The 13,281-nt window shown below is 37.7% G+C and overlaps 1 long non-coding RNA gene across 1 annotated transcript; it reads right to left on the reverse strand.

The window, feature by feature from the left end:
- Positions 1-510: 510 nt before the first annotated feature.
- Positions 511-6,072, reverse strand: LOC141555414 (uncharacterized). Its single transcript, XR_012486184.1, has 3 exons — positions 5,679-6,072; positions 4,953-5,049; positions 511-1,098 (listed from the first exon to the last, which is right to left on the reverse strand). It is a non-coding gene; the product is annotated as an uncharacterized LOC141555414 (long non-coding RNA).
- Positions 6,073-13,281: the final 7,209 nt, after the last annotated feature.

Genomic DNA, 13,281 nt, shown 5'->3' on the forward strand with positions numbered 1-13,281 from the left:
AGAGGTCCTATTGTTCCCTCAATTTGTTAGTTTTTTTCTTCATGGCCAAAATCAGCCTCAACATAAAGCTAGGTGAGTAACTCCTTTGTCCACCATGTCAACAGGTATATAATATATTTGGAAGTTGCCTCGTGGAAGCTGGCTTTGCAAGGACACATTTAAAAATACTTCAGTATCACAGGGTTGATTTAGTTTCAGGTTCTAGGTATCTCCAAACTGACTCTGCTCTCTAGATTGGGCTGTCTTGCCCCTGAAACCCTGAGAAGTACTCCAGAGATACTTATTCTAACCTGATCTATTAAAGGAGATCTTTGAATGGATTGCAAAAGCAAGGTAGTCCTATTTTTCTTTATTTAGACAAAGTTGGACTAGATCAAGAATTCATTGAATGGATACCCAAATCCTTTATTTGCAATTACTATTCCAAGGGATGCATGGATAGATTTCAGGAACCTCCATAAACTTGGATGGAGAAAAATATCATCTTTATTTTCAATTATCTTCCAGAAATTAACCATTATTTTGAGAAGGGTTCACTGCTAAGAGTTCAGAACATAAAAAAAGTCAAAGGCTTTTGGTTGATCTACAATCTTCCCTTTCATTTGTAGTCTCAAATCAATCCATATTTTTGGAAGGAGTAGTAATGAAGACAGTTAATACAAATGATTTACATTAACTTCCAAATAATTTGCAAAATGTCTTTCTTCTTTACATTGATTCCCCACTTAACTCTTTCTCCTCTTTAGGTATGACACTTAGAGTTATTTTCAGGATACTCTTGGAATTCAGTTAAGAGGTGTATGAAATTCAGTTCAGTCCAGTAAGCATGTATTAGATACAGTTTAAGGCACTGGTCCCTGAAGTGATTTTTTTCCTCCTTTTCTAATCTTTCTATTACTCTTCATCATATCTATAATCTTAGGTCACAGAGGACATTCAGAGACTATATGACTTGTCCATAGTCCACAATGCACTATGTCAGAGTTTGAATCCAAGTGCTCCTGACTCTTATGCTGGCTTTTCCCAAAGGTTGCTTTCTTGATCACTGGAGGTATGAAGACAAGAACAAAAATAGCCCCAGAAAAGTTTACACTCCATCTGAAAAAGTTAGAGAAAATTGCAATATTTATTTAAATCCATAGCAAATCTGTAGATCTTGCTTAGAGGGCCTAAAGAAAGAAATAGGTAAGAGTTATGCTGGATGAAAAGGTATTAGCATAGAGCAAGCTTTCTTAATTTGGGCTTTGTGAAATAGATAGATAGATGGATAGACGGATTGATGAATGAATAGGGAGATAGATTAGATGGATGGAAGGATAGATAATAGACAAATAGTTGGATGAGATGATGGAGATAAGACAGATATGATAGATAAATAGTTGGATAGAAATGGGTAGATTAAATACATAGATAGAAAACAGATAAATATTTGGATAAAGATATGACAGATCTGATAGATAGCTATTTCAGTATGATTTATTTCCTTTGCAATACTGTGCATTTTTTTTTCTTTAAAAATATGATCCTGAAAAGGGAACACAGGCTTCACCAGACCAACAAAGGAGTCTATGATCCAAGAAAGATTAAGAACCCCTGGTACAGAGGGAATATCTGTAGCAGTCAGAACACAGTTCCCACAAAGCATTGAAATATCCATTGTCCTTCCATTCTAGGCTTTGAGATTCTATTGGTGTTTTTTTTAACCTTTGATCTGTTAAAAGGCTTTGCCAGCCACAATCTTGGTCAGCCAGTCAGTCACATCCAAGTGACATGCATCCATCCCCCAGTGGGCACCAACCCAGATTTATTTTGCCTTCTGCCAATGCACAGCCCACTATTATCAGCTGCCATCCCGGCGTTAACCTGTTCAGTGACTGAGACAACTAGAAGAATGAATGCTTCTTGTTTACTCAGCCAGGGCAGATAAGGTTTCTCATCACTCCACCTGGAGGCCTGTGCCAAGGTAAACTTTCTCCCTAGAATCACTCCCTCACTGGAAAATGTGTCAGTCTATTTATTTCTCACTCCCACTGGAAAAAAAAAGAGGAGGGGGGGCACTGTAGGGGCTGGCCATGATGTCATTCTTTCCACAGAATTTCTTAGAACGTGTTGCATTTCACAGTGACTTCCAGGCCCTGCTTGGGTTACATGGCTGTACACGGAAAAGAACAAGTCCTTGGCTAGAATGGGAAGGAGGCAGCTTCTCTTCCTTCTCCCATCACCTCCACTCCTCTGCTCCCCACACTCCACCGCCTCCTCCCTCCTCTAGCAACTATAGCTCCTTCTTCTGTTTTGACACATTGAGGTCTTTGCAGACTGCCCTTGGGAGGACTCTGGAAACCAAGAAGTGTGGGAAAGGTTTCTTTTCGTGCCTAAGGGATGCAGACTACAGCTGGGAAAACAGGAGTTATTGATGGGAATGGCTGGCAGGTGCTAGGTTTATCTTTGAATATGCTCTCAAGTAGTGGAGAGTTCTTTACCACCACTGACCTCAGGCTCCCACAGCCTAAGAAAAGTTCCTAAGTTTTTGAGAACTTCCCCCTCAAGAGACATAGAGGTAAAAGGGGAAGGCAAATTGACATGTCCAAGGCCCTACAAAAACCCCATGATGGAAAAGAGGGGATTACTTTAGATCCTATTCATTTCCTATTTCTCTTTTGATCTTAGTGCCTTCTTCCATACTTCCAAATTTCCTACTATTATGACTTTCTCAAAAAAAAAAAAAAAAAAAAAAAAAAAAGAGTAAGTTCCTGACAGCAGGACCTGTTTCAGTTCTGTCTGTCTCACTAGCCCAGTACCTGACACATAGTAGTTGCTTAATCAGTGTTTATTTATTGATTGCCTTTCTCAGTCCCATAGCAAGTAAATGTGTGAGACAGGATTTAAATGCATTTTCCTTACTCTAAGACTAGAGCTCTATCCTTATACCCGACTTTTAATATTTGAAGACATTTACCTTGGGCATGAAGAGTAGAAGGTAGTTGAGGAGAAGTAAGTCTGAAACAATGATTCTGGGTTATCCTAGGAGCTGGGGATATCCTGAAAAAAACAGCTGTTTGTCTTTGCCAACTCTAGCTAAAAGCTATAATAGCTGGATAATCTTGTTAAATTTCTCAAGGAACAAATAAAAGTCTTGCTTATTAAACCAGGTCTGGAGAAGCTGTCAGTCACAGTCCAGCCAAGTGTCAGGACTTGTTGAGATGACCTCTTTAGTTACTGGAGGGGCAGGGCCAGAAGGACTGTGACTCAGCTGCTGTGACAGACAAGGAAAAGTTAGTTTTAATTTCCCCTTATGGTGCCACATCTTGCAGCCTTTGTTCTGCCTCACTCTGCTTTTATTTAACTCAGACCTTCTCTTCTCTTGGTTATCAATCCACTTAGCCCACCATGCCCCAACTCTTATAGTTCCCAACCCAGTTGCAAAGAATAATTCAACTCTCTCACTCAACTGATTCTCTGTCCTGAGCAGGTGTCTAGTAATTAAGCAGCTACCTTGCAGAACACAATGCAGGTGAAACATGAGACCATCTTCCTGAAGGAAAAAACCCACCTTGGCTCAGTCAACAGACTGTATCTTGCTAATTCAGTTAATTTCTTATTTTCCTGCCTCCTTAGGAGCTCAGCATTGCCACCCATATGCTCCAAGGGCTAATCATTGATGGACTTGAAGAGTGTTCACCACTGCCAATTTCCATTTGATCTTCCAAGATTTCATGGGAGCAGGCTTAAAATGAAGTCTGGACTTTAACCTTAAGAGTCCCTTCAAAGAAGCTAAAAGGAAACTACAGAGCTCCAAGACTTAGCAAATCTGGCTCTACATGCACTGTTAGGGCTGACACTTTCTTATAGTGGAATTTAAATTGCATAAAAGACTTTCCACTTCAAGGATCCTCCATCCCCCTTTCCTACCCACCCCCTTCCAGTTTTCCAGGGATGCAAAAAAAAAAAAAAAAAAAAAAAAAAGTCTACAATTATTCTCTGCAGTATCTTCAGGCTTTGAGGACCCCTATTAAAATGCAAATGTGTTATCTGGGACTGAGTCACTTAGGAAGTCATTATCAGTCCTCTGGGTCTACAGATTAATTCATTTTATGGCATTAGTTTCAACCCCCTAGCAGGGGGCAGATTTTGAGGGAAGAGGACTTTGGACCTGGAAGTTCTGATCAGAAGAGGAGGAACAGAGAAGACCACAAGGTCCCATTACAGAAATATAGGGTAATAGAATATTAGAGCCAAATGAAAGGGAGAAGTCACATTTATGCAATATGTTTACACTTTAAGAGAAGAAAAATGGTATTAGGGATAGAGCTCTGACTTAGAATAAGGAAAACGCATTTAAATTCTGTCTCAGACACTTATTTACTATGTGACTGAGAAAGGCAGTTAATAAATAAGCATTGATTAAGCACCTACTGTGTGTCAGGCACTATGCTAGACACTAAAGAGACAGACAAAACTAAAACAGTCCCTGCCCTCAAGGAGTTTACTTTTTTTTTTTTTTTTTTTGAGAAAGACAATAAGAATATATAAGCAAAATAAATGCATAGTAATTGGGGTGAGGTCACTTACTGTCTCAAAAGCTGTTTCCTTATCTATAAAATAGGGATAATAACATCCGTGGCACCAAGGTCATAGGATTGTTAGTAGATTAAAAATGAGGTAATATTTATGGAACTAAAATGATATACATATATCGATTATTATTACTGCCTATGTCACACTATTTGATGTTTATAATACTGTTAAAGATAGATTGTATGTTCATAAATATTATCTCTATTATGAGATGAGGAAATAGAGACCGAGAGGAAAGTGCAAGTCCAAGGGAAAATACTATTTGCTAGAATTAGAACTTGAACCCAGGCCTTCTAACTATAAATTTTCTACACTCACTACTACATAGAGATCATTTAATAAAATTCTTTTATTTTACAGTGAAAGAAACTACGCACCAGAAAGAAGTGACTTAAGAGTCCAACACTGTACTGGGAGACCAGAATCCAGAGGCAGCTAGATGGTGAAAAATGCATAAAGCCATGAACAAGAAGCCTGGAAGACAAAAGTTCAAATCCTACCTTAAATGCTTACTAGCAATGTGATTCTGGATAAATCACTTGACTTGTTTGTGCTTTAGTTTCCTGCTCAGTGAAACAGTAATAATAATCAAGTAAGGGGGTAAGGTTAGATGTCTAGAAAGGAAAGAGGGAAGATGCCAAATGTAGCACATAGAAGAATGAGAAACAAACTTTAGCTATTTGACAAATTCTTCAAATCCCCACTTCTTGCCCTTGCTCCAGAATTTCTGGCTCCATTTTGCCAGCCTTTCACTGCCCTAGGCCGCATCGAGAAAAGTCTCCTTTCAGGATTTGAGAGCCAGAAATGAGATTCTTCACTTTCATGTGGGGATGTCCCTTTGAATTATCTGAATTTGGTAAAAAATGAGTTGCTCTTCCTGCCCCGGGGGCAGCAGAATAACAATTAACAGATTTAGCGGCAGAGGGACAGTTTAGCCAAGGAGTGAGGAGTGAAGGTGCAGAGTGGGAGTGCTCCAGGTCATGTTCCTAGGCCATAAGCAGCAAAGACTAGTTTGCAATCTTTTTGATACAGTGAATGATCGTGTAATATCTCCTCTGAAAAAGCATTCTTTTATGCCAAGGTAAGATATATGGACTATGTACCTCCTTGTTTATTTATGCTGATGCTTCTGTATATTCAAATTCCCATAATCTTTTGCAGATGGGGACAGTTGAGGAACTAATGAAAATGTATTTGTCCTTTATCCTCAGGTCACCTGCTCCAGCCAGGGTATGTGCCAGTCCAAGGACTTAGAGCTTTCAGAATATGCAGCATAGGCAGCTGCCCCACAGGAACAGGTGGCATTATAGCCATTTCACAGCCGAAGAAGCAGGTGAACCAGTGAGATCTCTTTAGAAGCAAAGTACCAGGAGTTTGGAGCTCCTGGGTGGCTTTACCTCTTTGTCTGTGTTCTGTGTTGTGGTTCCCTAGGGATGTCTTGTTTGCTGAGCTGGGAGATGCCTGAAATCAGAATGCAGAAAACACTGAGGCATTTGAGGGATAAAGGATGTTAAACCAAAGAAGCTGCAGACATGGACTTGATACCTCCCACTTTCTGAATCCTTCCAGAAATTCTCATCCGAGATTGAAAGGACTTGACTCTCACTCCCATAAGAACTTCTGTTTTGTCTTGAATACAGATTATCAACCACTCATTTCCCAAAGCATAGTAGAGTAGCATTGACAATGCATTTACAGAGTTTTCTGATTAGTTATATGAGCTAAAATATCAACTAATCAAATCTCTGAAACCCAAGGTGCTTTGATGGCATACTGCATAATAATAATAATTGTTGTTTCTTAGTTGTGTCAAATTCTCCATGGCCTCATTGGGGTTTTCTTGGCAAAGATACTGGAATAGTTTGCCTTTTCCTTCTCCAGTTCATTTTACAAATAAGGAAACTGAGGCAAACAAGGTAAGCAACTTGGGCAGGACCACAGAGTTAGTAAGTATCTGAGACCACATCTAAATCCATATCCTGACTCCAGCGCCAACACTCTTATCCACTGTGCCACCTAGATGCATAATAATAGGTTATATCTATGTCTTGTTTTGTAGCTAAGAAGAACTCATTTCAGAATTCATTTCAGAAGCTTACTGGCTGTGTAACATCAGCCACGATATTTAATTTCTCTTAGCCTCAGTCCACTAATATGTGAAATGGGAATAACAATAACGTCTACTTCACATTGCTGTGAACCTCAAAGGAGGTAATACATGTCAAGCTCTTTGTAAATCTTAGAATACTTTGCAAATATCAGTTGTTATTACAGAGTTCTCATTTTTTGTAAGTGGATCACAGACCTCTATTTAAAGCAATATGAATATTTGCCTATAGACACGGGGAAGGGAAAAAAAGAAGCAGGAAGAGGTCCAGGCACTTGTAGAAGGAGGGGGGAGGCATGCAATTCAAGGACACATGGGAGTCAGGGACACAGGAGGAAGAACATGTGGGGCTCCAGAACAGACACTGTTTGGGGGTGGAGGGGAGACACCAAAGAGCACCTAATTGAGACACAGATGTGGAGAGAGAAACAGAAAGACAGACAGACAGACAGAGACAGAGAGCCACAGAGACAGAGACAAAAAGAGAGACAGCGAGATAGAGAAATAGAGGTGAGGGAGGCAGAAGACAGATTCAGAGACAGAAACAGAGAGACACAGAAAAAGAGAGACAGTGAGAGAAAAAGACAGAGACAAAGAGAGAGAAAGAAGAACAAGGAGGAAGAGATGAAGGAGGAGAAGGAAATAAGGAAGAAGAAGGAAGAAGAAGAAGAAAGGAGAAGAAAGAAGAAGAGGAAGAAAAAGAAGAAGAAGGAAAAAGAAAAAGAACCAGAAGGAAGAAGAAGAAAGAAGAAAAGAGGAGAAGAAGAAGAAGAAGAAGAAGAAGAAGAAGAAGAAGAAGAAGAAGAAGAAGAAGAAAAAGAAGAAGAAGAAGAAGAAGAAAGGAGAAGAAAGAAGAAGAGGAAGAAAGAAGAAGAAGAAAAAGAAAGGAGAAGAAAGAAGAAGAGGAAGAAAGAAGGAAGAAGAAGAAAAAGAAGAAAGAAGAAGAAGAAAAAGAGCAAGAACCAGAAGGAAGAAGAAGAAAGAAGAAAAGAGGAGAAGGAAGAAGAGGAAAAAAGAAGGAAGAAGAAGAAGAAGAAGGGAGGGAGCATAGTATTTATAGTAAAATTACATAAGTGGAGTCTGGTTATTTTTTTTTAATATGAATTTCTCTCAGAATTCTTTCTATAAAATTGAGTGTACATAATGTGAATTTACATCATGAGAACTGCCTGAATAGTTATTATGTCTCAAAGTAATAAAAAAAATAAGCTATTTTTTAAAAACTTCCATTGTCTTACAAACTTCAACTGAGGAAATACCCTCTACCAATGCAGATTGAAACTTACTTTACAACTTAAGTTTTAGAATTGCCTGTGGACATTAAGATGTTGGGTGATTTGCCCAGAGTCACATAGCCAGTATGTGGCACAGATGGGATACTTGAACCCAGGTCTTCCTGAAAATTTAATTGAATGGAAATAAATGAATGGAAAAAGCTATTTAAATCACTACCACATGCCAAACACTGCACTAATTAATAACAAATCTAGTAGGCAGGTATTCCTATCCTCAGGTTATAATAGTTGTAACTGCTATTTTTATAGCACTTTGAGGTTTGCAAAGAGATTAACGTTTTCATTTGATTCATATAAGAACCCTAAGAAGTAAGTGCTATAAGTATTATTCTGGTTTTGCAGATGAGATAACAGAAAAGACAACTGACTAGCTCACAGTCACATAGCCAGTAAAGTGTTAGAGGCAGAATTTGAATCCATTCCTCCCCTGCCACTAAGACCAAGGATTTTTTTACTATCCTACTTATCTAAAAGGAAATGAGATTGGAGAAGTTAACAGACTTTCCTAAAGTAACACAGCCAGTTAGCTGCAGACTTGGGACTCTAATATCTGTTTCTGATTTCAAGTCATTTTGCTAAATTGTAAAATAAGAGTATGGCCATATGATATGGAGGGGAAAGCCAGTGAGCCAGAGGATCTGGGTTCATATCTTATTTCTCATGCCTTTTACCTTGTAAACCTAAGCAAGTCACTTTACCTCGGTAGACCTTAGTTTCTTCATCTATAAAATGGAACCTCTTTCCAGCTCTAGATTTATTGTCTCATGAATAGATAACAACTAGGGGTAGCTAGATGGCGAAGAGAATGAAGCACCAGCCCTAAAGTCAGGAGGACCTGAGTTCAAATTTGATCTCAGATACTTAACACAAGAAAGAAAGAAAGAAAGAAAGAAAGAAAGAAAGAAAGAAAGAAAGAAAGAAAGAAAGAAAGAAAGAAAGAAAGAAAGAAAGAAAGAAAGAAAGAAAGAAAGAAAGAAAGAAAGAAAGAAAGAAAGAAAGAAAGAAAGAAAGAAAGAAAGAAAGAAAGAAAGAAAGAAAGAAAGAAAGAAAGAAAGAAAGAAAAGAAAGAAAGAAAGAAAGAAAGAAAGAAAGAAAGAAAGAAAGAAAGAAAGAAAGAAAGAAAGAAAGAAAGAAAGAAAGAAAGAAAGAAAGAAAGAAAGAAAGAAAGAAGGAAGGAAGGAAGGAAGGAAGGAAGGAAGGAAGGAAGGAAGGAAGGAAGGAAGGAAGGAAGGAAGGAAGGAAGGAAGGAAGGAAGGAAGATAACAACTAAAGTCCTTGCTAACTGTAAAGATGCATGATTTTAGATCTATGAAATGTAAGGGCCTTATCTCCATTTTATCATTCTGCAAACATGCCTTCTACAGAAACTACCTTTGAAAGTTTCTGGCTCAGATAGTAGTGCCTAAGTGTTGCTATCCAGCACTAGACAGCTCAGTTACAGGCGCTGGTCATTTATGCCTCACAGCTGTTGCTATGGGAAGCAGAGCATTCCCCTTGGAAACAAGACCCGGGAGGTAAAACAGCTCATTCAAAGTCATATAGCAGATCCTAGGGATCGGGCTGACCCTTGGTCAAAGAGTGGAAGGATCTAGCTCTACTCCCTTCATTTCCTTGTGGGACCATCACAAATCTGATCTCCTTACCCTAGTGCCCAATGCCTATTTAATCACAAAATATTCTTGTTAGAAGAGTTTATCTAGTTCTAGTTTACTTAGTTAACTAGTTTATCTAATTAACTAATTTATCTAGTTAGAAATTTATCAAGTTTTTCTAGATAGATGAAGAAATTTAAGCCCAGAGATTTGCCAAACTCTTTAATGGCAGGTGTGATTGAGTCTAGAATCCAAACTCCTCAGTTCCTTACAGACTGCTTTGTGCACTATTCGAGGCTGAATATTTGCTGATTTCTTACTCCTGTCTAGTTCTTTCCTCCAGAGCTTCCTCAACTGAAAATGACCTGTAGTCCTCTCAGGTTAATTGCTGTATCACTGATAAACTGATCCCTATTAAGCTACCAATATGCTAATGAGACACCTACAACTATGCTTCCTGGAATCTTTTAATCAGGGCCTTCGGGAGACCTAAAGACCAGGAATGATGAAAATGTATATGTGTTATGCACCTAACAAGAGTTGGTAAACACATCAGGCTTACAAATCTAATCAAAAGGGTTTTAAATTGAAAAGGAAAATGGGATGAGAAAGGGAGGAAAGTGTCTAAAGAGATCTACCAACCTAGAAGCAGCAGAGATATATTTTAGTGTAGGAAAGATAGTAGTACAGATGTCCTGCGATTCATAGGAGATAAAAACCAAGCTAGCAATGTAACCTCTGACTTTAGTTATACACACAAATATTCAAATTTTAGGTTAATAAGAAAAGTGAATTAAGAAAATAGATGGTAACAGTGGACAAGACATGAGATCCAGAGTCAAAAAGACCTGATGTTAAATCTTGCTTTAAATGTTTATTAATTATAAGACAATTGACGAATCACAACCTCTTTGAGCCTCAATTTCTTTCTTGAAAAAATAAGGGGGATGGACTCGATGGTCTCTAGAGTCTTTTCTAGCTCAAGATCTATTATCCTAAAATAAGGAAGCCCCGTCTCAAAACAGAGACTTCACTGGACAGCAGAAGTAAAGTGTTGTAAGAATAGTGTCTGAGAGGATAAAACTCAGAATCAATGAGACTGGGGAGAAAAGCTATCTACACAGAAATGGATTTTTATGGTTATTCTAAAGAACTTGCTCCCCAAGTTTCTATTGGGCCTCACAGAAGCAATTGCTGAAGGAAAAAAAAAGATAGTACTATTGCCCCATGGTAGGAATTTTCCACGTGGTTACTCCCTAATCTCTCCAGGATTCTTTTCCCCCATTTGCATGAAATCACCTCCCTGGGTCCACTTTTCTGGGCCTCAGTTGCCCCCAATGAGCTCTGATTTTCTTTCTCCTGAGAGTACACTCTCCATGGAGGCACAACATTCTAACAATGGAATTGGTGTCTATAAAGCATAATATCCCTGCAGATTATACCCATTGTAAAGTTCCCATTTCATGTAATAGAATATTTTTTGGCTTCTATGGGAGTATTCTTCAGTGAAATGTCCCTTAAATCAGTGAATAGTAATTTCTCTTTTTCTTTTCCCCTTGTTTTAATATTTCCTTTTGCTGCTTCATTGTCTTATAGATTCTTTCAAGAGACTACAAATTATTTTCCTTTGTTGTTTGCCAGCAATTGAGAGAATATTTATACAGTACTTAGTACAACGGCTGGTGCTTAATAAATATTTCTTCCTTTCCTTCCCTACCATTGACTTGACTACAGAATATCACTTTCCTGCTCTTCTTATTTGGGATGATTGCAAAGCAAAGAATCTGATAACATCAGGTTTTCTTTGGAGGAATGCTTAAATGCCTCTCTTTTATTGAACATCCATCTTTTTTCTTGGATGATTAGGCACAGGTCTATGAGGAATATAACACTGGTTTAAATTTGATTTCTTTTTGCTCTCTGGAACATGTTACTCCATTTCCTCTGCACTTTCTTATAGGTACAGAATAGTCTGTTAATCAAATGAATTTTCTTATAGATAAACTTTTATAGGACTTTTGCCTAGCCACTTGCAGAGTTTGTTTACCACTGGAATTACTAAATTCAATCACTAGGTGCCTGGAAGTTTACAACATAAAGATCTCTCTTTTTTAAATAGAAATAATCTGTAGATTCTATCAATTGACATTTTGTTTTCTGTGTTCAAAAGTTCTAGGAAGTTTTCTTGTATTATTTCTTGAATTATGGTGTTCAGGTTTAAATTCTTATGTTTTTCTAGGAGACAATAATCCTTTAGTTGTCTCAGTTTGCCTTGTAGAAATAATATGTTGTTGCTTTTTTATCATTAATTTTTCTCTTTTTTCTTTTGTTTTCTTTTTTTGCTTCTCATCTTCTATATTGTCTTTTATTTCTATGTATTTTCATTCCCAATCATTTGTCTTCTCTCTTGTTTCTTTGGTGAGATTCACCATCTTGAATTCAAGTTTTTCAATTTTGCTAATTATTCTTACTATACAGGTCTTAAGAACAGCTTTCATAATTCTTATTTCTCTCTTGAACCATTTGGAGCCACCTTCCTATGGGTCCATCCTTTCTTGGGAATCCACAGGGAGGCACCTCTTCTTCATCAGTATTGATTCATTTTCCTTTGTCTTGAAACATTTATTCATAAATATCTAGATGCATTTTGCTGATTTGGAGCGTATATTTTTCTATTTTTTAATATTCAGCTTGTTACTTTATCTGCTTATGCTCAAGGTCTTTAATTGGATTTTTTTTCAATATCTTTGGTTATTTCAGTCTTGTTCTCCTTATATTTTCTCTATTGTTTCCTTTCTTACTCCTTCCCTTTTAAAGCGGTTTCGCTGGAAGGAATGAACTTTAAAGTTTTATGACTCTCCTCCCACACTGGGGAATTCATTTTTCACCAATCTCTCTGCTTTAAATGGCTTCTAGGTAAACAGAAGTGGTCTCAACTGGATGCCAGTGCTCTTTCCTTCAGATCTGGTAGAGCCCCTTTTAATACTGGAGTCCTGCCCAATTCCCTCTATTCCTTATATCTCTGGCTAAGTACCATTGTAGTATAGTGTACTGTCATGCTTTTGTTCCAAGAAGAACAAGATTTTCCATTTTCTCTCCTTTCATCTCTGTGGCACAGGGTATAAGGAGCAGAATTGGGTATAAGGAGCAGAATTGAGTTCTATGACCCACACAAGTCTATGGCACACAAATTGTGCCATTCTACCAGAGCCTATGTCAATGGGTCAGGGGGTATAGAATGAGTGATTAGTCTTTTTGCTGTTAATTAGGTATATTGTTACCTTTTTAGGGTACTTAGTATTATAGACCCCAAAGATTGCTGAAATTGCTTTGTCTCACCTTTAGCGTAATTTCTATTTTAAAGAGGTTTGAGAGTTCATGAGGATGGGGGGAAACTATCTAGTCCTCCATATTAATTATATGACCTGAAAGGTTTCCCCTTCCCACCCCTTTCTTTTGCCAAGTAAAGGTTTAAGGAATAGGATATATGGTAAATGTTTAATAGTGCCACTCCAGGGGGAAAAATGTACACATTATAAATTTTAAAGTTTAACTAGCATTATTAATATTTTATCCATCACTTTCTTAAGTTTAGATAATCAACAAAACAATAAATAAAGCCCTGATTTTTCTCATTTGAAAATTTCTGAGATGTAAATGCTCACAATGAAAATTTAATAATAAGATCTCATAAGCCATTATGATCAGTCTC

The sequence above is a fragment of the Sminthopsis crassicaudata genome, chromosome 2, assembly GCF_048593235.1.
Source record: "Sminthopsis crassicaudata isolate SCR6 chromosome 2, ASM4859323v1, whole genome shotgun sequence".
NCBI classification, from domain to species: Eukaryota; Metazoa; Chordata; class Mammalia; order Dasyuromorphia; family Dasyuridae; genus Sminthopsis; species Sminthopsis crassicaudata.